General features: G+C 40.0%; 1 protein-coding gene across 1 annotated transcript in view; it reads right to left on the reverse strand.

Moving 5' to 3' along the window:
• Positions 1 to 21,614, reverse strand: part of Samt1 (spermatogenesis associated multipass transmembrane protein 1) — a 56,632-nt gene that overhangs the window by 32,158 nt on the left and 2,860 nt on the right. The gene's annotated exons all lie outside the window — the stretch shown is intronic.

Below are 21,614 nucleotides of genomic sequence, written 5' to 3' on the forward strand. Positions count from 1 at the left end.
TTTATCATGGGGTTGGTATATTTGATAAAACCACTGGATGAATGATGTCATTCATTCTATACGTCTGTTCAATTTGTATCCCAATACTTATCTTTTGGTGGAGGTTGGTGTAGGATGTCATACAGGTGAAGAAAGTTAAAAGATAGAATGAAGCCTGTCATTGGATGAGAAGTAAGGAGCGACAGGAGAATAGTTCGAGGGAAGAAGAGGAGGCAGGAATGGAAGGAGACTGAAGAAGAAGCTGCTGAGAGAACTTGGAGACAGATGTTATGATTCCAATCTGTACCTTTACAGGTTGTTATGAATGTTCTTAAGGGATGGATATGTATAGGGCTTTGTATGTTTAGGTGGGCAATTATATCTTATCAATTGGATCAGAGGTATTGTGTTGTGTGTTCTTTCTTGTGGTGAATTAAGTTTTAAGAGAATACATGGCGGCTGGCATAATAAGCTGCCAAGGAATTGAGATATATATTTCTGGCATGGTGGCAGCCTGCCTTGGGAACCGGATGGGTAAAGAGACTATTGCCAGTCTCAGAGAGAGGCCATCAGCAGTGTAATATGGGATGGAGCAAAGCAGTTTAGAGGTTTTGCTGAATGAGATGAAGATATCTATGAGATATATTAGGGCACTACAGTGCTGGGTCTAGTGTGGGGTAAAATAAAGCCATTTTTTAAAAATTTACAGCAACAGATAGTGAAACAACGTATCAGTGAGAATCCACTATTAATCCTAAGAGTTGAGAGAAAGGTTTTGTTTTCTAAGTAATAGGAATCAAGCACCGTGTTGAGTCATGTGATGTCTCAAACCTGGGAACATTAAACAGAAAAACAGAAATGATCTGGGTTGGCAGGATGTGGGTCCCCTGCTGTGTGATAAGTAGTGACAGCTCAGAGAGTTAGAAATTAAAGCTGCCTTTTAAAGAAAGTTATTTAGAGTCTTTCATGATACACATATTCCTTCTAACGTGGACTCCATGGGAATTTTGGGTTGAAATCCTAGTTAGACAAGCTACTTCTTAATGACAGGTTTTATTAGAAGCTGATTTAGTTTGTTTTAAGAAGAAGAGAGGACAGAGATTATCCGAATCACGTGGGCATTTTTATCCACAGTTCAGAACTTAGATAGGGAAAAACCACTCACTGACTCTGAGTAGAGAATTTTGACATTTACAAGTTATTAAGGTTAAATAAAAAAAATCTATGGCTCCTGGTAGAGAGCTTAACAGATCAATATATTTTGGGTATTCGGGTAAATAAAAATCTGAGACTCTGGGTAGAGAGCTTGACAGATTGATATATTTTAGGCTAAAGTCCAGGTTTGATAAGTTGTTATTGGTATTAGAATTGATAGAAGGTGTTTAGTTCATTTTATGAATTACCCTGCTAAATGCCATATGGCTCTTTGCTGCCGGCTAGTGAGGGCTTGTAGTTATTTTTGATATTTAGCACAACAGGAATCTCAGAATCTCTTAACATAGGCTCCACAGGAATTTTGGGTTAATTTCCTGATATGATAGATTGGAAAAGTCTGTCAGGCTCATTGTTTAACACTATTGTTTGGATTACTTCCTTCTTTAAAATTGCTTAATCTACATAATGGGTGTGACTTTAAGTTTTATGGTTATATTAATACTCTGGGAGAAAGTGCAATATACAAGCTTTTTTAGTTACAAATGAAGGAGCACAGTATTCTGGGGAAAAGGGTTTGGTTTTGTGCTTTTAAAAAGTGTGACTAGGTTCTGGAAACCTCACAGTGTCATACTGATAAGATTTGAGAGAGGAAGACTGCCTGAAAAACTAGATTCAAAAGAAACAAAAAGATATCTCGACTCTAAACTTTTGTTTGAGCATTGCATTTTGCAGAGTGTGACTACTTGGATTCCTGGTCTCAAGGACTTTCAGCTGGGTCAAGTCAGGAGACACATCTGGCTACAGTATTTGATTAATTCTTCCTCCCCCCCCCATATCTCAACACTCTTGTACAGCTTGAAGAAGTTTTAAAAGAGTCCTTGCCCCAATTCCCTGAACTTTTGGGGGGATGATGAATAGTGGTTATTCTAAGGTTGTTTTTATGAGGAATTTAGAAATGGTTGTGATTTAATGGAGGGATTAGCTAGAGTGAGTCATTCAGTCATAATCTCATTTGGTAACTAAGTTAAAGTCATATCTTTGCTTTGGTATAGAATTTATTTTTTACAAAGTTTAAAAGTACAAGGTTTACAGCCAGTCCTTCTATTGATGCCATTACAAACTTCTGAGTTGATTACACATGTGAGTTAAGGGCCAAATAGCAAATTCAAGGCCCTAAGTTTATTAGAATACTTTCAACATAATAAAGACAATTAATGGACAACAATCCAGATTACCTTTTATAGATAGATGGTTGTCAAAAGCATCAGAAATCCACACAAGATGAGATTTAAAGTTATTTATCATTTATTGAGACATATCTGCTCCTAACAGTTCCCCTTTAGCAGATTTAACAAAAAAAAATTGAGTATCTCTACCTCCTGGTGAGGCAATACTTTGTGGCTTGGCAGTCATTGTGCAGAAACTGCTTGTTTCATCTTCAGACTAATACTGTCCAAAGAGGAACACCTTATGCAGAATACTTGTTGACTGATAATCTCTACTGAGCCATAATTATCAGCCCTCCGAGGATTCTGAATTTGAAGAATCTGTGAATGGATTTCAAGCCAGAAGGCTGAAGACTTGTGCTCACATGTTGCTAACAGAGCACTGTGCTAGTGGAGATTTGTCTACACAACCTCTCAGTTCTGGAAGCCATGTTAGGCTTACTATGTTTATAGATAATTGGTCATTCTCAGATTTCTGATGTGGTTGAAGGCTGATTATAGTCTCATAGACTATCAGGCTGTTTAACTCTGAAAATACATACTTTATTAGATAGTTATCAGGTAATATATAAACTAGCCAATATATAACACAGATTTTAAGCCTTTCTTAATCTGGAATAGATAATTCAATGTTCTGTTTAACTGTTAAAGTGTTGGACTGTGATTTAGATATGTTTTATGCTTCTAATTGCAAAATGATAACAGTTATGCTCAGCTTATACTTGAGAGAAAAGCTTTTTTTTAATTAGACAAAAAGGGTGAAATGTAGGATTACATACCAGTGAAGGCAGGTACAAGATAGAATGAGGCATATCATTGGACGAGAAGGAAGGATGGGCAGGAGAAAAGTTTGAGGGAAGAGGAGGAGACTGGAATGGAAGGAGACTGAAGAAGAAGCTGCTGAGAGAACTTGGAGACAGATGTTATGATTCCACTATGTACCTGTACAGGTTGTTATGAATGTTCTTAAGAGATGGATAGGTATAGGGCCTTATATGTTTAGGTGGGCAATTATATCTTATCAATTGGATCAGAGGTTATTGTGTTGTGTATTTTTCTTGTGCCAAATTAAGTTAAAAGAGTATGTTGTGGCTGGGGCAGTAAGCTGCCATGGAATTGAGATGTATATTTCTGGCATGGTGGCAGCCTGCCTTGGGAACTGGATGGGTAGAGAGATTGTTACCAGGTTCAGAGAGTGGCCATCAGCAGTGTGATATGGAATAGAGCAAATCAGGTGAGAGGTTTTGCTGACTGAGATGGAAAAATCTACCAAATATTTTGGGACACTGTGGTGCTGAACCTAGTGGGAGTAATAACAACATGTTTTTATAGTTTTACAACATGTTGGTTATTGAAATTATATACTATTAGAGAGTGTGAAATTATGTATATTTTCAAGTTCTGTGGTATGTTCCTCTGTTCTTAATTTTGACTGGGTTTCCTGCATATATGTTTAAAATTATAATGTATTTTGCTTACTATTATCCTCAATAAAATGAATTATCATCCTTTACCTCTTGTGGTTAATCTCTTTGAAATGTATTTTTAATTAATTATGTAATTAAATTAATTTGCAACTTTCTATACTTTTTATTGTTAATTAATTTATTTTATTTATATTTCAAATGATGCCCACTTTCCAGTCCCCCATCCTAGATATATTCATTCCATCCCTCCTCCCCTTTGACGCTCAGAAAAATTGCTTCCCCAATCACCTACTCACCCATCACTCTCATGCCCTCACCCACACCCACCTAATCTCCCAACATTCCAAATTCCTGGGGCTTCAGGTCTCTACAGAAAAGTACATCTTCTCCAACTGAGGCCAGAATAGATAGTCCTCAGCTACATATATGCCTGATGGCCATGAGTCTGTACATGTATGCCTTTTGTTTGTTGGCCTTAAACTCTGGAAGCTACCTGAATTCCAGGTTATTGAAGACTGTTGATCTTTCCATAGGATTGCCATTCTCTTCAGCTCCTTCAATCCGTCCCCTAACTCTTCCATAGGGGTCCCAGACCAGATTCCAATGGTTGGCTATACGTGTCTCCATCTGTCTTAGGTGTTGCTAGAGCCATTCAATGGACAGCTATGCTAGCTTCCTGTCTGCGAGCACATCATGGGTCTCAGAAATAGTGTCAGGGTTTGATGCTTGCACATGGAATGGATATACATTTTAGCGAATCACTAGATTGCCTTTAGTTAAGTCTCTGCTCTGTTCTCTCCTTGTGTTTATTTTAGACAGGAGCAATTCTCAGTCAAAAATTTTGAAGATTTGTGGGTGGATCCATCCCACCACTAGGGGGCACTCTCTATCTTCTGGAAGTTGTCTCTTCAAGTTTTATCTTCGCACTGGTGGGCATTTCAGTTAATGTCATCTTCATTGAGTCCTGGGATCCACTCACATCACAGGTCCTAGTACATTTTAGAAATTATACCCACCTAAACTCTTGCAGCGGCATATCTCTATTCATTCTCCTGGGCACCCACATACCCTATTCAAACCCCCTTTCTTTCTCCCTCTTCCCTCTCAATATTTTCCATTCCTCCTAGCCTTTCAGTTCTTCCCTCTCTCCTGACTTTTCCAGACCCCCTACCTTTCTCCTCAGAGAAGCAGAAGATGACTCCCATGTATAACCATACCCTTGACAAATTAAATGCTCACCAAAGGTGACTTCAGCTGACAAGGAGTTCGATAATCAAGTGGATGAGGTGACCCATTCTGTGGACAGTCAGCCTCTTTCCCAAGTTATCCCTGTCATTGCTCAATGGGCACATGAACAAAGTGGCCATGGAGGTCAAGATGGAGGCTATGCTTGGGGTTAACAACACATATATCCACTCACCAAGGCTCACCTGGCTATAGCTGCTGCTGAAGGCCAGATCTGACAACAGCAAAGACCAAAACTGAGCCCCAGATATGGCACCATTCCTCGAGGTGACCAGTCAACAACCTAGTGACAGGTTGACTACATTGGACCACTTTGTCTGTGGAAAGGACATTATGTTCTCACTGGAGTAGATACTTATTCTGATTATGGATTTGCCTTTCCTACACATAATGCTTCTGCCAAAACCACCATCCATGGACTTACAGAATGCTGTATCCATCGTCATGGTATTACATACAGTATTGCTTCTGACCAAGGAACTCATTTCACAGCCAGAGAAGTGTGACAGTTGGCCCATAATCATGGAATCCACTGGTCTTACCATGTTATACCCATCATCCTCAAGCAAATTGTCTCATAGAAAGATGGAATGGCTTTTGAAGACACAGTTCCAGTGACTATTAGGTGGCAGCAGCATAAAGGACTGGGGCAAAGTTCTTCAGAAGGCAGTATATGCTTTGAATCAGTGTCTGATGTATGGTACAGTTTTCCTCATAACCAGAATACACAGGTTCTGGAATTGAGGAGTGGAAAACGGAATAGTTCCACTCACTATCACTCCTATTGACCCTCTATAAATTTCTTTCTTCCTGTCGCCACAACTCTAGGTCCTGCTGCCCTAGACCAGAAGAGGAAGTGCTCCTACCAGGAGTGATGAAAACATTCCATTGAACTGAAAGCTCAGACTCCTCCCTGGTCATTTTGGGCTTCTAATGCCCTTAAACCAACAGGCTAAGAAATGAATAGCAGTGGTAGGAGGGGTCATAGATCCAGATTACCATAAGAAAACTGTATTGCCTCTCCACAATGCAGGTAAGATGGATTATGTCTGAAATGTACGAGATTCCTTAGGGCATGTCTTAGTATTACCATATCCTATGGTTAAAATCAATGGGAAACTACAGCAGCCTAATTCAAGCAGAATAGAAAAGGACACAGACCCATCAGGAACGAAGGTATGGGTCACTCCTCCAGAAAAAGATCCAGGGCCTGCAGAAGTGCTCACAGAGGGTAGAGGAAATACAGAACAGATAGTAGAGGAAGGTAGTGATAAATACCAGCTATGGCCATGTAACCAGTTGCAGAAATTAGGATTATAAAGTAATATGGATGCTTCTTCTGTTTTAATTTGTTAAGAACACATTTGTCTTTCCCCAAATTTCTTTAACATCAATTACTATGTAAGTTTTCATACTAAAAGAATGTTCCTAAGGGACATTACCCCATTGTAAATTTACTAATGTGTTTTCAATTGTATGAGGAATAGTTATATTAGGCATATTCACGAACTTGGTATTCTTTCATGTGTATATGAACTATTTGTGTCAAATTAACAAGGGTGGATTGTAGTGGATATTTTTGGTTGTCAACTTGACTATATCTGTAATGAATTGCAATACAGAATTGTAAGTCTCATCTTTGATCCTGATCCTGAGGCTGGGAGGCTCAAGTTTCTGACCTAGAACTTCATGTTGAGATCTTAAGGCAAAGAGGCTATGAATCCCAGTAGCTTAAGGCAAGGAGATCTCTGAATTCAAGGTCACCTGGGACAAAGCAAATCCCAGCCTCAGGCTTGGTTGTATACACCTTAATCTGGGGCACACCTGCTGAAGGACATTGGGAGAAAGAAGTCTCTCTTTGTGCCTGCCTGCCTGCCTTGTGGGACTGAGCCACTGCTAGATCCTTGGACTTCCATTCATGGCTGCTGTTGATCATTTTTGAGGAGCTGGACTAAAGACTGTAAGTCATGAAGCAATTCTCTTTCTATACAGAGAATATCATAAGTTCTGTGTCTCTGAGAACCCTGACTAAGACAGCAGCCATATTAGAAAGAAAGGGTCTAAAGGCAGGATGCAGAATCAGAGACAACCCCTGACACATTTGTTAGGAATTACACATGAAGATTATGCAGCCAATCATTTATATATGAGTAGGGTCTTAGGACTACCCCATGAATGCTCTTTTGCTGGTGTTTCAGTTTCTGTTATCCACTATAGGCCCAGACTCGTTCATTCTGTAAGTTATCCTGTGTTGTCTTTGATGCCTCAGGCTATTTTAATTTCTCCCTCTTGCATATTATTCCCAGAGCTCCACATAATATTTGGCTGTGGGTTTTTACATCTATTTCCATCATCTTCTGTGTGAAGCCTGTCAGGTGGCAGTTATGCTAGCTTCCTATATGCAAATATAGTAAAATATTATTAATAGTTTCAGTTGTGAGCCCTTTCATATGGCACAGACTGGGAGCAAGGTGGTTTTTCTGAAATTTCTGGGAACCCAGATGCTGCTGGGAACTGCAAAGAGTTGAGAATGAGGCCCTTGGACCTGAGATGAGTCTGAGCAGAGGGAAATACAGCTTAGTTCACGGGTGAATACCAGGAGTATGGGCGGCTATTGTGTGGGAGACTTAGGTGCAGCTCAATAAAATCAAAGAATTCCACCCTTGTGTTGTTTTTTGAAGAAGGAGACAATCCTTGCTTGTCCAGTTTGCTTATTCATGAGCAAAAAGGTGCATACCATTTACTCAAGTTGGACAAAAGTTAATACCTTTTTCAGGAGCTTTTGCCTGGGAAATGAAACTTATTGCCTAAATATCAGAATGTATCTATGTACCTTACTAAAATAGAGAAATCTGGACTCTATGATCTGAACAGTTGCCATGGTCTTCATAGTAGGGGGCCATGGTCACATGACAAGGACAGGAATCAGAACTGTAGCAGATTCAAAAACATAAAAATTTCAATATGAAAATTTCTGGGGTTCCCTAATCTGATTGACCTTGTCAGTTTTTCTGTCTGCTCACATAGTTCCAATTTATCCATGTGCATATGCCACCTAGACTAAATAAACTTAGTGAATTTCTTCAAAATTTAGCCCAGCTATACCAGGTATACCCTGTCCAGACTGGATTTGTGTTCACAGATAACATGCTGGCTTTTTCAGTTGATCTCTGTTCCTTACTCATTGGATAATTCCCCAAACCCCCAATCCTACTTATACATAGGGAGGTGGTACAGTGAATTGGCCTATTGGTCTATTATTTTTTAACCATTAATTTATAGTATTCTGCTAAGTGTTGTATATAAGGCACTAATCTATGGATATATCAGTGTTTCTTTAAAAGTCATTCTATTTAAATCTTCTTAGAGCACAAAGATAAAAGGAGTTTTCTAAGTCCAATTAACATCAGGATTCTTTACATTTCACCATATATTCTACAGGTTCTATATCACGGAATGGGCCTTAAATCCATTTAAATTATGGTGGTTACTCACATAACATTTCTGACACTGTTATACCAATATCTCAACAAGAAAGTCTTAATTGTAGTTCTCAGGAAATGCACCTGGTTGATATTGGTAATAGGAAGTAGTCTGACATTCCTTATCATGAATAATTATTAAAAGGTAGAAGATTTATTTGGCATGACCTCTAATGTCTGATGATCAATTATATGAAAATATTGTTCTCCACAAGAGCATGACAATATCTCATTGTAGAAAATTATGAATGGAATTGAAAGTGTTTATGATTCTCTTGTTTTGTTTTGCTTCCAGAAACATATTGTTTATGGAACTCTATTCACCATTAATGCAATATTCCTTCCTGTCAACTGAGAATTTATTGGAGGCATAAGATAGCTAGTGTGGGAGTTATCTAATCAACTATGTTGTGACACTCTTTAAATTCCTTGCAAATGTGTAAATATATAAGGAGGTTCTTCATTATTGGATTTTCAAAAACTCTTAAAAAGTGGTTAGCTTTTGTTAGGATTGATTGGACTTCTCCAAACAGGAATTGTGGTTACATTATTTTGTTTAGGCATCAACTTCCTTATGAAGTGATTTCACTTGGCATTTGTTTATTTTTTTTTGCAACAAGCATTTCAGATGTTAATTTGCCTACTTGCTTGCAAATGCTTAATATTGTCATAGATTTCAGAGTTTGAGATATAATAATGATTAAAGAAATAAAAAAGTTCAGCAGCTCTCTGCTCCCAAATCCCGTGGGAGAGAGACCTCACCGCCTGGTCAGGTGGGCACTCCTGAGGCTGCAGAGCGAAGAGACCACCAACACTGCCCACCCCTGCCCACATACCTGGACCAAGAGGAAACTGTATATGGCCTCTGGGTTCCCGTAGAGTAGAGGAGGGCCAAGGAGCAGCAGGACCACTGCGCCTGTGACACCGCCATAATCTGAAGGGACCCACCTGATAAACAGTTCTCTGCACCCAAATCCTGTGGGAGGGAGAGCTAAACCTACAGAGAGGCAGACACGCCTGGGAAACCAGAAGAGACTGCACTCTGCACACATCTCTGATGAAGGGGAAAACACCAAACGCCATCTGGAACCCTGGTGCATGGAAGCTCCCGGAAAGGGTGGCGCGGATATTCCTGGTTGCTGCCGCCGCAGAGAGCTCGTGGGCAGCACCCCACGAGCAAACTTGAGCCTCGGGACCACAGGTAAGACCAACTTTTCTGCTGCAAGAGACCTGCCTGGTGAACTCAGGACACACTGAGGCAAAATTCCTCTAGGACCGGGCACTTCCGTTTGTGGGAGTGCCAAACCCGCAGATCCCGGCCCGCAGCAGCTCTCTGCTCCCAAAGCCAGTGGAAGAGAGATGTCACCACCTGGTCAGGTGGGCACTCCTGAGACTGCAGAGCAGAAGAGACCACCAACACTGCACACCCCTTCCCACATCCCTGGCACAAAGGGATACTGTATACAGCCTCTGGGTTCCCGTAGAGGAGGGCCCAAGAGCAGCAGGACCGCTGAGCCTGAGACACCGCCATAACCTGAAGGGAGCTACCGCATAATCAGGTCTCTGCACCCAAATCCCGTGGGAGGGAGAGCTAAATCTTCAAATAAACAGTCATGCCTGGGAAACCAGAAGTGATGGCACTCTGCCCACATCTCTGACGCCAGAGGAAAACACCACACGAGCAAACTTGAGCCTCGGGACCAACTTTTCTGCTGTAAGTGAGCTGCCTGGTGAACTCCAGACACAGGCCCACAGGAACAGGTGAAGACCTGTAGATAGGAAAAACTACATGCCTGAAGGCAGAGCACTCTGTCCCCATAACTGACTGAAAGAAAACAGGAAAACAGGTCTACAGCACTCCTGACACACAGGCTTATAGGACAGTCTAGCCACTGTCAGAAATAGCAGAATAAAGTAACACTAGAGATAATCTGATGGCGAGAGGCAAGCACAGGAACCCAAGCAACAGAAACCAAGACTACATGGCAACATCGGAGCCCAATTCTCCCACCAAAGCAAACACGGAATATCCAAACACACCAGAAAAGCAAGATCTAGTTTCAAAATCATATTTGATCATGATGCTGGAGGACTTCAAGAAAGACATGAAGAACTCCCTTAGAGAACAAGTAGAAGCCTACAGAGAGGAATAGCAAAAATCCCTGAAAGAAATCCAGGAAAACACAATCAAACAGTTGAAGGAATTAAAAATGGAAATAGAAGCAATCAAGAAAGAACACATGGAAACAACCCTGGATATAGAAAACCAAAAGAAGAGACAAAGAGCTGTAGATACGAGTTTAACCAACAGAATACAAGAGATGGAAGAGAGAATCTCAGGAGCAGAAGATTCCATAGAAATCATTGACACAACTGTCAAAGATAATGTAAAGCAGAAAAAGCTACTGGTCGAAAACTTACAGGAAATCCAGGACTCAATGAGAAGATCAAACCTAAGGATAATAGGTATAGAAGAGAGTGAAGACTCCCAGCTCAAAGGACCAGTAAATATCTTCAACAAAATCATAGAAGAAAACTTCCCTAACCTAAAAAAAAGAGATACCCATAGGCATACAAGAAGCCTACAGAACACCAAATAGATTGGACCAGAAAAGAAACACCTCCAGTCACATAATAGTTAAAACACCAAACGCACAAAATAAAGAAAGAATATTAAAAGCAGTAAGGGAAAAAGGTCAAGTAACATATAAAGGCAGACCTATCAGAATTACACCAGACTTTTCGCCAGAAACTATGAAAGCCAGATGATCCTGGACAGATGTCATGAGGACCCTAAGAGAACACAAATGCCAGCACAGGTTACTGTATCCTGCAAAACTCTCAATTAACATAGATGGAGAAATCAAGATATTCCATGACAAAACCAAATTTACACAATATCTTTCTACAAATCCAGCACTACAAAGGATAATAAATGGTAAAGCCCAACATAAGGAGGCAAGCTATACCCTAGAAGAAGCAAGAAAGTAATCGTCTTGGCAACAAAACAAAGAGAAGAATAGCACACAAACATAACCTCACATCCAAATATGAATATAACAGGAAGCAATAATCACTATTCCTTAATATCTCTCAACATCAATGGCCTCAACTCCCCAATAAAAAGACATACATTAACAAACTGGATACGTAACCAGGACCCTGCATTCTGCTGTCTACAGGAAACACACCTCATAGACAAAGACAGACACTACCTCAGAGTGAAAGGCTGGAAAACAACTTTCCAAGGAAATGGTCAGAAGAAGCAAGCTGGAGTAGCCATTCTAATATCAAATAAAATCGATTTTCAATTAAAAGCCATCAAAAAAGATAAGGAAGGACACTTCATATTCATCAAAGGAAAAATCCACCAAGATGAATTCTCAATCCTAAATATCTATGCCCCAAATACAAGGGCACCTACATACATAAAAGAAACCTTACTAAAGCTCAAAGTACACACATTGCACCTCACACAATAATAGTAGGAGATTTCAACACCCCACTCTCATCAATGGACAGATCATGGAAACAGAAATTAAACAGAGACGTAGACAGACTAAGAGAAGTCATGAGCCAAATGGACTTAACAGATATTTATAGAACATTCTATCCTAAAGCAAAAGGATATACCTTCTTCTTAGCTCCTCATGGTACTTCTCCAAAATTGACCATATAATTGGTCAAAAAACGGGCCTCAACAGGTACAGAAAGATAGAAATAATCTATGCGTGCTATCGGACCACCATGGCCTAAAACTGGTCTTCAATAACACTAAGGGAAGAATGCCCACATATACATGGAAATTGAACAATGCTCTACTTAATGATAACCTGGTCAAGGAAGAAATAAAGAAAGAAATTAAAAACTTTTTAGAATTTAATGAAAATGAAGGTACAACATACCCAAACTTATGGGACACAATGAAAGCTGTGCTAAGAGGAAAACTCATAGCGCTGAGTGGCTGCAGAAAGAAACAGGAAAGAGCATATGTCAGCAGCTTGACAGCACACCTAAAAGCTCTAGAACAAAAAGAAGCAAATACACCCAGGAGGAGTAGAAGGCAGGAAATAATCAAACTCAGAGCTGAAATCAACCAAGTAGAAACAAAAAGGACCATAGAAAGAATCAACAGAACCAAAAGTTGGTTCTTTGAGAAAATCAACAAGATAGATAAACCCCTAGCCAGACTAACGAGAGGACACAGAGAGTGTGTCCAAATTAACAAAATCAGAAATGAAAAGGGTGACATAACTACAGATTCAGAGGAAATTCAAAAAATCATCAGATCTTACTATAAAAGCCTATATTCATCAAAACTTGAAAATCTGCAGGAAATGGACAGTTTCCTAGACAGATACCAGGTACCGAAGTTAAATCAGGAACAGATAAACCAGTTAAACAACTCCATAACTCCTAAGGAAATAGAAGCAGTCATTAAAGGTCTCCCAACCAAAAGGAGCCCAGGTCTAGATGGGTTTTGTGCAGAATTCTATCAGACCTTCATAGAAGACCTCATACCAATATTATCTAAACTATTCCACAAAATTGAAACATTGGAGCACTACCGAATTCCTTCTATGAAGCCACAATTACTCTTATACCTAAACCACACAAAGACCCAACAAAGAAAGAGAACTTCAGACCAATTTCCCTTATGAATATTGACGCAAAAATACTTAATAAAATTCTGGCAAACCGAATCCAAGAGCTCATCAAAACAATCATCCACCATGATCAAGTAGGCTTCATCCCAGGCATGCAGGGATGGTTTAATATACGGAAAACCATCAACGTGATCCATTATATAAACAAACTGAAAGAACAAAACCACATGATCATTTCATTAGATGCTGAGAAAGCATTTGACAAAATTCAACACCCCTTCATGATAAAAGTCCTGGAAATAATAGGAATTCAAGGCCCATACCTAAACATAGTAAAAGCCATATACAGCAAACCAGTTGCTAATATTAAACTAAATGGAGAGAAATTTGAAGCAATCCCACTAAAATCAGGGAGTAGACAAGGCTGCCCACTCTCTCCCTACTTATTCAATATAGTTCTTGAAGTTCTAGCCAGAGCAATCAGACAACAAAAGGAGGTCAACGGGATACAGATCAGAAAAGAAGAAGTCAAAATATCACTATTTGCAGATGACATGATAGTATATTTAAGTGATCCCAAAAGTTCCACCAGAGAACTACTAAAGCTGATAAACAACTTCAGCAAAGTGGCTGGGTATAAAATTAACTCAAATAAATCAGTAGCCTTCCTCTACACAAAAGAGAAACAAGCCAAGAAAGAAATTAGGGAAACGGCACCCTTCATAATAGACCCAAATAATATAAAGTACCTCGGAGTGACTTTAACCAAGCAAGTAAAAGATTTGTACAATAAGAACTTAAAAACTCTGAAGAAAGAAATTGAAGAAGACCTCAGAAGATTGAAAGATCTCCCATGCTCATTGATTGGCAGGATTAATATAGTAAAAATGGCCATTTTACCAAAAGCCATCTACAATTTCAATGCAATCCCCATCAAAATACCAATCCAATTCTTCAAAGAGTTAGACAAAAAATCTGCAAATTCATCTGGAATAACAAAAACCTCAGGATAGCTAAAACTATCCTCAACAATAAAAGGACTTCAGGGGGAATCACTATCCCTGAACTCAAGAAGTATTACAGAGCAATAGTGATAAAAACTGCATGGTATTGGTACAGAGACAGACAGATAGACCAATGGAACAGAATTGAAGACCCAGATATGAACCCGCACACCTATGGGCACTTGATTTTTGACAAAGGAGCCAAAACTATCAAGTGGAAAAAAGATAGCATTTTCAGCAAATGGTTTTGGTTCAAATGGAGGTCAACATGGAGAAGAATGCAGATTGACCCAAGCTTATCACCCTGTACAAAGCTTAAGTCCAAGTGGATCAAGGACCTCCACATCAAACCAGATACACTCAAACTAATAGAAGAAAAAATAGGGAAACTTGTGGAACACATGGGCACTGGAAAAATTTCCTGAACAAAACACCAATGGCTAATGCTCTAAGATCAAGAATCGACTAATGGGATGTCATAAAACTGCAAAGCTTCTTTAAGGCAAAGAACACGGTGGTTAGGACAAAACGGCAACCAAGAGATTGGGAAAAGATCTTTACTTATCCTACAACAGATAGAGGCCTTATATCCAAAATATACAAAGAACTCAAGAAGTTAACCCTATTAAAAATTGGGTTCAGAGCTAAACAAAGAATTCACAGCTGAGGAATGCTGAATGGCTGAGAAACACCTAAACAAATGTTCAACATCTTTAGTTATAAGGGAAATGCAAATCAAAACAACCCTGAGATTTCACCTCACACCAGTGAGAATGTCTAAGATCAAAATCTCAGGTGACAGCAGATGCTGGCGAGGATGCGGAGAAAGAGGAACACTCCTCCATTATTGGTGTGATTGCAGACTGGTACAATCATTCTGGAAATCAGTCTGGAGGTTCCTCAGTAAATTGGACAGAGAACTGCCTGAGGATTCAGCTATACCTCTCTTGGGTATATACCCAAAAGATGCCCCAACATATAAAAAAGACACGTGCTCCATTGTGTTCATCGCAGCCTTATTTATAATAGCCAGAAGTTGGAAAGAACCCAGATGCCCTTCAACAGAAGAATGGATACAGAAAATGTGGTACATCTACACAATGGAATATTACTCAGCTATCATAAACAATGACTTTATGAAATTTGTAGGCAAATGGTTGGAACTGGAAAATATCATCCTGACTGAGGTAACCCAATCACAGAAAAACACACATGGTATGCACTCATTGATAAGTGGCTATTAGCCCAAATGCTTGAATTACTCTAGATGCCTAGAACAAATGAAACTCAAGACAGATGATCAAAATGTGAATGGTTCACTCCTTCTTTAAAAGGGGAACAAGAATACCCTTGGCAGGGAATAGAGAGGCAAAAATTAAAACAGACACAGAAGGAACACCCATTCAGAGCCTGCCCCACATGTGGCCCATACATATACAGCCATCCAATTAGACAAGATGGATGAAGCAAAGAAGTGCAGGCCCACAGGAGCCGGAAGTAGATCGCTCCTGAGAGACACAGCCAGAATACCGCAAAGAGAGACGCGAATGCCAGCAGCAAACCGATGAACTGAGAATAGGACCCCCGTTGAAGGAATCAGAGAAAGAACTAGAAGAGCTTGAAGGGGCTCGAGACCCCATATGTACAACAATGCCAAGCAACCAGAGCTTCCAGGGACTAAGCCACTACCTAAAGAGTATACATGGACTGACCCTGGATTCTAACCTCATATGTAGCAATGAATATCCTAGTAAGAGCACCAGTGGAAGGGGTAGCCCTGGGTCCTGCTAAGACTGAACCCCTAGTGAACTAGATTGTTGGGGGGAGGGCGGCAATGGGGGATGATGGGGAGGGGAGCACCCATAAAGAAGGGGAGGAGGGAGGGGGATGTTTGCCCGGAAACCGGGAAAGGGAATGACACTGGAAATGTATACAAGAAATACTCAAGTTAATAATAGTAATAAAAAAAGAAATAAAAAAGTTAAGGGAGTCCAGTTTCTTCCGGCTCCCAGAAGAAAACCATTCCCACAGCTCTCTGTCCAAATTTAATATGAGAGAGCGCTGGACTCACAGAAGGACAAACAATCCTGAGATCTCATAAGAGATCACCACTTCTTACATTTTTGGCCAAAGAGGAACCTGGTGAATACCATTTGGTCCCTCTGGGCACAGGAACTGAGGAATAGTAAGGGGCAGGACCCTTCTGGTTTCTGTTTGTGCCAGAGCTGAAATTCTGTCACCGGGAGTGCTGAAACAATTGAGAGGAGAGGTAAGACCCACACTTCTGCTCCAAGCGACCTGCCTGGTGGCCTCAGGACACACAATGGCAGGAGCAGTCTGGGACATGTTATTTCCCATTTCTGCCTGCACCTGGAGCTGAACCACTCCTACAGCTGTCCGTACCCAAATCCCATGGGGAGGAGAGCTGTACTCTCAGAAGTGCAGACAATCCTGAGAGCTCAGGGGAGACCTCTGCTACTGCTCATATTCCTGGCCCAAGAGGAACCTGCCTAGTGCCCTCTGAATACAGAAACTTAGGAACAGTCAGGGGCAGGACACTTCCAGTTTCTACCTGAGCCAGGAGCTGAAAGCCAATCAACAGAAGCACTGACAAACCTGAGAGCAGAGTTAAGGTCAACTCTTGTGCTCCCAGTAACCCAGAAGCCTCCAAAGATGGAGGATTCCGGACCCACAAACCCAGGAGAAGCTCTCTATTCCCAGATCAGAGTGAAAGAAAACAGGTCTACATGAATGCTAACACACAGGTTTACAGGAGGTTCAAGCCAATACCAGAGACTGCAAGAGAAGCTAAAACCAGAGAAAACTGGTGGCAAGAGGCAAGCACAGGCACCTAAGCAAAAGAAATCAAGACTACTTGGCATCATCAGAGCCCAGTTATCCCAGCGAAGCAAACGCTGGATATCCCAACACACTCAAAAAGCAAGATTTGGATTTAAAATCACATCTCATGAGGATGATAGAGGAAATAAAGACATAAATAACTCCCTTAAAGAAATATAGGACACACTTCTGCTCACATTGCTGGCCCAAAGGGAACCTGCAACATAGCCTCTGGATGCAGAAATAGAGAAGCCATCAGTAGCAGGAATGGTCTGGTTTCTGCCTCCACCTGGAACTGAATTGAACAAGTTCCACAGATACCCGCACTCAAATCCCGTGGGCAAGACACCTGAATGCTCAGAAGTATGGACAATCCTGAGACGTCAGAGGAGACAAGAAATTTCTGCCTACATTCCTGACCCAAGAGGAAATCGCCTAGGGTCACATGTGCCCTATGTGCACAGGTACCTACGAGGAGATAGGGGTATGACACATTGGGTTTCTGCCTGTGCTAAGAGCTGAAAGACAGTCGCCATGAGTACATACACATACACACCTGAGAGCAGAGATAAGACCAACTCTTCTGCTCCAAGCGACCGGCTTGGAGGCTTCAGGTCACACAAACCCAGGTGTAAAGTCTTTGTTTCCAGATCTGGCTGAAAGAAAACAGGACTACAAGAGTGCTATAACACAGGCCTATAGGAGGGTCATGCCACTGTCAGAGACAGTAAAACAAGCTTACACCCTAGACAACCTGATGGTGAGAAGCAAGCACAGAAACATAATCAAAAGAAACCAAGATTATTTGGCATCAACAAAGGCCAGTAATCCCAACAAACAAATACTGGATAACTACAAACACCAAAAAATCAAGAATTGGATTTAAAATCACATTTTCTGGGGATGATGGAAGACTTTAAGAAGGGCATAAATAACTCCCTTAAATAAATACAGGACAACACAAGGAAGTAAGTAGAAGACACAAAAATCCCATAAAGAACAACTGGAAAAAACAACCAAACAGAAGGAAATGAACAAAACCATCTATGAGTTAAAAAAAAATGGGAATAGAAATAATAAAGAAAGCACAAATGGAGACAACCCTGTAGATAGAAAACCAAGGGAAGAAATCAGGAGTCATAGATGGAATAATCACCAACAGAATACAAAAGACAGAAGAGAGAATCTCGGGGGCCAAAGATGCAATAGAAAACATGGACACAATTGTGAAAAATTATGTACAACACAAAAATCTCCTATCTCAAAACATCAAGGAAATCCAAAACACAATGAGAAGATCAAACCTAAGGATAATAGGTATAGAAGAAAGAAAAGACTCCTAACTTAAAGGGCCAGTAAATACCTTCAACAAAATTATAGAAGTAAACTTTCCCAACCTAAAGAAAGAGATGCCCCAAAACATACAAGAAGCCTACAGAACTCCAAATACATTGGACCAGAATAGAAATTCCTCCTGTCACATGATAGAACACCAAATGCACAATACAAAGAAAGAATATTAAAAGCAGTAAGGAAAAAATGTCAAGTATCATATAAAGGCAGACTTATGAGAATTAAACCAGACTTCTCACCAGAGATCCTGGCCAGATGTCATACAGACCCTAACAAAACACAAATGCCAGTCCAGGTTACTATATCCAGCAAAACTCTCAATTAACATAGATGGAGAAACCAAGATATTCCATAACAGACAAAACAAAATTTACACAATGTCTTTCTACAATCCAGCCCTACAAAGGATAGTAGATGGAAAATTACAACACGGGGGGGGGGGATTACACCTATAAAAAAAAGAAATGAATCTCCTTGAAAGAAAACAAAAAGAAGAGAGACACACAAACATAATTTCACCTGTAATAAGGAAAATAACAGGAAGCAATGATCACTCTTACTTAATATCTCTTAACATCAATGGACTCTATTCCTCATTTAAAAGGCATAGACTAACAGACTGGATAAGTAAAGAGGACCCAGATTTTTTCTGCATATAGGAAACATACCTCAGAGACAAAGACAGACACTACAACAGAATAAAAGGCTGGAAAACAACTTTCCAAGCAAGTGTTCTGAAGAATCAAGCAGGAGTAGCTGGAGATGGAGGGATGGTTCAACATATAGAAATCCATCAACACACTACACTTCATAAAAAAACTCAAAGAACAGAAACCACATGATCATTTCATTAGATGCTGAGAAAGCATCTCACAAAATTCAACATCCTTTTATGATAAAATTCCTGGAAAGATCAGGAATTCAAGGTCCATACATAAACAGAGTAAAAGTAAAGTACAGCAAACCAGTCACTAACATAATACTAAATGGAGAGAAACTTGAAACAATCCCACTAAAATCAGGGAGTAGAAAAGCTGCCCTATATTTCCCTATTTATTCAATATAGTACTCAAATCCTAGCCAGAGGAGTCAGACAAAAAATGAAGGTCAAAGAATGCAAATTGGAAAGGAAGAACTCAAAATATCATTTTGAGATGATGTGATAGTACACCTAAGTGAGCCCAAAAGTTCCACCATAAAATTACTAAGCCTGATAAACAACTTCAGCAAAGTGGCGGGGTATAAAATCAAATCAAACAAATCAGTAGCCTTCCCCTATTCAAAGGATGAACAGGCTGAGAAGAAATTATGTAAATAACACCCATCACAGATTTCAGAAGATGGATAGATCTCCCACTATCATGCATTGGCAGTATTAATATAGTAACAATGGCCATATTGCCAAAGCAATCTACAGATTCAATGCAATCCCCATCAAAATCCCAGCTTAATTCTTCATAGATTTACAAAGAGGAATTAGCAAATTCATTTGGAATAACAAAAAACCCAGAATCGTGAAGACTATCCACAACCATATAAAAACTTCTTTTGGGAATCACCATCCCTGACCTCAAGGAATATTACAGAGAAATAGTGGTAAAACTGTGTGGTATTGTTACAGGGATAAGTAGGTAGATCAGTGGAATAGAAATGATGATCAGAACTGAAACCACACACCTGTAGTCAATTGATCTTTGACAAAGGAGCTAAAATCATCCAATGGAAGAAAAATATATCATTTTCAACAAATGGTGCTGGTTCAACTGGTGGTCAGCATGTAGAAGAATGCAAATTGATCTTTTCTTATCACCCTGTACAAAGCTTAAACGCAAGGAGATCATGCATCTCAACATAATACCAGATACATTCAAACTAATAGAAGAAATAGTGGGGAAGAGTCTGGATCACATTAGCACTGGGGAAACTTACCTAAAAAAACATTAATGACTTATGTTTAAGATCAGGAATTGACAAATGGGATGTCATAAAATGGCAAAGCTTCTGTAAGCCAAAGGACATTGTCATTAGGACAAAAAATGGCAACCAACAGACTGGGAAAATATCTTTACCAACCCTACATCTGATAGAGGGATAATATCCAGAATATACAAAGAAGTCGAGAATTTAGAATCCAGAGAGCCATATAACTCTATTAAAAATGGAGTGCAGGCTAAATAAAGAATTCTCAGCTGAGAAATTTTGAATGGCTGAGAAGTAACTAAAGAAATGTTCAAAATCCTTAGTTATCAGGGAAATGCAAATCAAAACCACCATGAGATTCCACCTCTCCCCAGTCATAATGGTGAAGTTAAAAACTCAGGTAACACAGATGCTTGCAAGGATGTTGGGAAATAGTTACACTCCTCCATTGTTGGGATTGCAACCTGGTAAAACCACTCTCAAAATCAGTCTCGATGTTCTTCAGAACGTTAGGCATTGCACTTCTTCTTCTTTTTTTTTTTTTTTGGTTCTTTTTTTCGGAGCTGGGGACCAAACCCAGGGCCTTGTGCTTCCGAGGTAAGCGCTCTACCACTGAGCTAAATCCCCAGCCCCAGGCATTGCACTTCTTGATGACACAGCTATACCCCTCCTGGGCATATACCCAAATGATGTTCTAACATACAACAAGGACACATGCTCCACTATGTTCATAGCAGCCTTATTTATAATAGCCAGAAGGTGGTAAGAACCCAGATGTCCTTCAACAGAGGACAGATACAGAAAATGTTGCACATCTAAACAATCGAGTACCACTCAGCTCTCAAAAACAATGACTTCATGAAATTCATAGTTAAGTGGATTGAACTAGAAACTATCAACTTGAGGGAGGTAACACAATCACAGAAAAACACACATGGTATGTATGCACTCACTGATAATTGGATATTAGCCCCAAAATGTGAATTACCCAAGATACAATCCACAGACCACATGAACTCAAGAAGAATCATCAAAGTGTGGATGCTTTACTCCTTCTTAAATGAGGGGCAACAATATTCATAGGAGGGTTTATGGAGCAAAGTTTGGAGCAGAGACTGAAGGAATAGGCATTCAGTGCCTGCGGCAGCACATGGTTACACAGCCACCAAAACTAGTTAAGATTTATGAAGCTAATAAGTGCAGGCTGACAGGAGCCGAATATAGCTATCTTCTGAGAGGCACAGCCAGAGCAAGTCAAATACAGAGGCGAATATCAGCAGCAAACCAATGAACTGAGAATGGGATCCCCTTTGGAGGAATTAGAGAAAGGAGTGGAAGAACTGAAGGAACTTGCAACTCCATAAGAACAACAATG

The sequence above is a fragment of the Rattus norvegicus genome, chromosome X (genome assembly GCF_021556685.1).
Source record: "Rattus norvegicus strain SHRSP/BbbUtx chromosome X, alternate assembly SHRSP_T2T, whole genome shotgun sequence".
NCBI lineage: Eukaryota > Metazoa > Chordata > Mammalia > Rodentia > Muridae > Rattus > Rattus norvegicus.